Consider the following 4,090-nt stretch of genomic DNA (forward strand, 5'->3'; position numbering starts at 1 on the left):
TCTTGCTTTGTACCCTTGCTTATGATTACTAAGTGTCTGAAGGAATATTTAGCAACCAGCAGAGAAATATGAGAATCAGCCAAATAATCTTTGACCCTGAAAGGAACAACAGGTTTTTATGAACAGAAAGGAATCAGAATATATAACAGAGTCATTTATTTAAAAATAACTAAGAGGGCTTAACAACAGATACAGAGATGGACAAATTTAAGATTGTAAAAGTGGACATAGTAAAAATTAATGGCTGCCATTGGACCCTGAATGATAATAAAGGAATCCTCAATCAAAAAAGAATAAAGAGGTTGTCATATGTGTATACAGTGGGATATCTCTCAGTCATAAGAGAAGATGAAATACTGTCATTTGTGACAATATGGACAGATGGATCTTGAGATAATCAGGCTAAGTGAGATAAGTACGACAGAAAAAGTTGAAAACTATATGATTTCACTCATATGTGGTATATAAAAGTCAAACATTCCAAGGTTTCAAGAGTAAGCTTTCAAGGCAATTTCTGTGGGATTGGGCTGTGACTCCATTTCAAAGTCGCCTGTCTATATTATTTTTTACAGTTCTTTATATCTTAAAAGGAGAATGGAAAACTTGAAGTCAGCACTTCATTATTTCATCTTTATGGCACAAGTGTGATGATTGTATTTTATAATAACTTATTCTGTTCAATTTATCTTCCTGTATGTGTCATATCATATATTAAAATGAGAATATTTTTAATGAGAACAAATATTCTCACAGATAATGAGTCACTTCAGGTTATAAGAACTTGTCAGAATTCCCCAAATCATTGCATCTGTGCAATTCATTCCATAAAGTCATTATTAATTAGCCAATCAATTGGTATAGAGAAAGGTATCAAATACTGCTGCAAGATGGGATATGACAAATGAAAGTTCTTGAAATAAAATACCTAGTGATAATGTTCCTTGATCTTAATGGTTCAATTAAATAGGAATACAATTTCAAAGCAAAGTCCATGCAGAATGAGGGAGAGTTATAGCAACACTCTAGTTAAGGAGAGGCACATGCTATATTTGGAAAAGGTTACCTGAAAGAGTTGAGTTACCACAAAATACACTTGAAAATTATATGCTGAACATTCTTCTAAGAACTGTGACAGATATAAATTATTCTATTCTGGGAATCTGTTTGTTAATATGTGGAGTAAAATGACTCACTTTGCTCTGTACACACACAAAAAAATAAAATAAAATAAAAATAAAAATGCACACTTTTGGAAGGCTTCAATTCCAATAAAATACAAACTGCTTTTATGTGTTAATTGGTTGGTATGGTTAGAATTTAGCATATCTTCACTATTGGATTCAGGTTTGCTCTTTAATGTTGGGTTATAAAATGGAATTTAAATAGAAATAAGAAAATGTATATGTTTACTTCTCAATCTTCTCTTGTCAATAGGAAACAAACCAACAGGATAAATGACTAATTTCACTATTTTTACAGATGGAACGGCAAGAAAAAACAACCAGAAGCAAATTCTACTTCAATGATGAAATTGAGTCTTTGGGGATTTTCTTGTATTCTCAACCTCAGAATGTTTCTTTTTATGTTATTTTTCTTGTGCGCATGATCATCCTGATGGAAAATGTCATCATTAGTCTCATGAGTAGACTTGACCAGGGTTTCCAAACTCTGATGTATTTTTCCCAGTAATTTGTCCTTCCAGAAATCTATTATGTATCTGTAGCTCTCTGTCTAGCATACTTATACAACTTTGAACTCTGAAAATAAATATTGTTTTCTTTGACTGTACTACAAAAATATGTTTTATCTTTGTGCTTGGAAACCCAGAATGCTTTCTCTTGACAGTGATGGTCTATAACTGCTACGTGACCATTTGTCATGTTCTGCAATAACCTGTAGTTAGAAACCACAAGCTCTGCATCCAGCTGAGAGTGACTGGCTCTTGGATCAGTAGAATTCCGGTCAGGATATGACTGACATGTCAGATCTTCTCTCTGTCATTTTGTGGTTCTAACCTCATTGACCACATCTTCTGTGACATCTCCCCAGTACTCAAGTTGGCCTATGGGGACACTTTTCTGAATAGATGTTGGTCTTTACACTTGCTGTGCTGTTTCTTAAGATCCCTTTCCTGGTGATTCTTGGCTCATACAGTAAAACCATCCCTCCCCCTTGAAGTCATCATCAGTGACAGCATGAGTCAAAGCTTTCTTCATTTGCTCATCTCACATTATAGTTCTGGCTTTATTCTGCATATTTGGAACCATTTCATATGTATGACAAAATCCAACTATACTTTTCCAAAGATGGCAAATTTCCCTCTTTTCTATACCATTGTCACCCTGTTTAACCCCATGGTATACACCGTAAGGAAGAAAAATATCATGATGCCCTTGAAAAAATAGCTACCTTGATGTTTAATGTCTTAGTCACTGATGTGAACTCAATATCTATTTTCACACTATTCTGCTGTTGTCTAAGCAGAAGTTGCCTTGCAGTACTGTCCTGCCTTAATATGGTTTAATTATTCTTATTCATTTTTAAACTTTCATTTTATTCTGGATTTTGTGATGTCAGGGTTATATCCTGCCTGGTTGGATTTATAATAAAAAACTAATTTTTTTTAGCAAATAATATATATTGAAATAGTCTCGGTCAGCATTGTATCATGTATCTAGCAATTCACATCCCAATATTTTTTTCTGAAAAAAAATAGTTTGTGTATATATATTATATATAGCAATTCACATCCCAATATTTTTTTCTGAAAAAAAATAATTTGTGTATATATATATATAGAGAGAGAATATATATATATATATACACACACACAAACTAGTTTCTCTCTCGCTCTATTTTTATGATTTATTTTAAAAAGATATTAGCTCATAAAGAGTACCATGTTTTGCTTGTCTTATGAGCATATTTGTTTAATGACTAGAGAATGTGGACACGCTTGAATATTTAAGAGCTCATACTGTAGAATAGTGTAGATGAGAGGGTCTTTTAATAAATTTCATTAATTTAAATGGATTTAAATGTGAAAAAAATAAGAAAACATCTCCTACTTTATAAAACTTAGAAGAAATCCAGATTATTTGTACACCGAAATATGAAATGTGATACAATAAATATTTTCAAAAGAAATGTATATTTCCTGACCTTGATGTTAGTTAAATATTTTTAACAAAATTATTAGCCATAGTGGAAAACACTGATCTGTTGAACCGAATTGATGAAAAAGTACTCTTTATCTAAAGAAGCCATCCAGAGTCATTTTATTCTACACAAGGAGTTTAATACAACATTTATAAAGAAGAGATCCCAGTCTAAAGCACAGAAACCTCAAAGGCAAAGGTGACAGGATAATTGAAGAGCATTTCACAGAAAGGGGCAACCCAAATAGCAGGGGAAAGAAAATAGTAACTAGTAAAATGCAAATTAAAACCAAATGAGATCGCTGACACACTCACTTGAAAGACAAAAAAAAAAGTTTTAATAAATAAATGAAGTCTAACCATATCACACGTGGAAAGGATGTGGAGCAATGGCACTCTCCTCCGATGTTGGCATGTGCATTGGGACACCGCTCTAGCAGGCAGCCTGCCTTCATCGCAAGACTCTTACTCCTCAGCACACAACATAAGAAATGCCTGTGTGCGTGTGCCAGGGATGCATCCCAAAACGTTCATCTTTGCATTATTCTTAACGTCAAATCCTTATCGAATTAGAATGGAAAATGATTGTGATAACTTCGCACAGAGCAACACCAGAGAGCGACAAAAGTGAATAAAATGCAATTAAATCCAACATGGATGAAGCATACTGGTGAGCATAATAAGCCATAATCATAATGTCCGTATTGTTGTACTTAAAACAGATAGTGTTTAGAACACCCAGTAATTATATTTTTTTCTATTTATTCTCTATTTTCCAAATTTTCTTTATTGAACAAATGTTTATAATTTAAAAATCTAATACTCTTTATTATTTTTGTGCCAGACTAATATCGTTTCTGAAAGTATTTCAGAAAAATGAATTTGCCTTGTACGTCGAAAAATAATGATCAACTACAAAAATATATTCCAGA

The sequence above is a fragment of the Pteropus alecto genome, unplaced genomic scaffold (genome assembly GCF_000325575.1).
Source record: "Pteropus alecto unplaced genomic scaffold, ASM32557v1 scaffold1418, whole genome shotgun sequence".
Taxonomy (NCBI): Eukaryota; Metazoa; Chordata; class Mammalia; order Chiroptera; family Pteropodidae; genus Pteropus; species Pteropus alecto.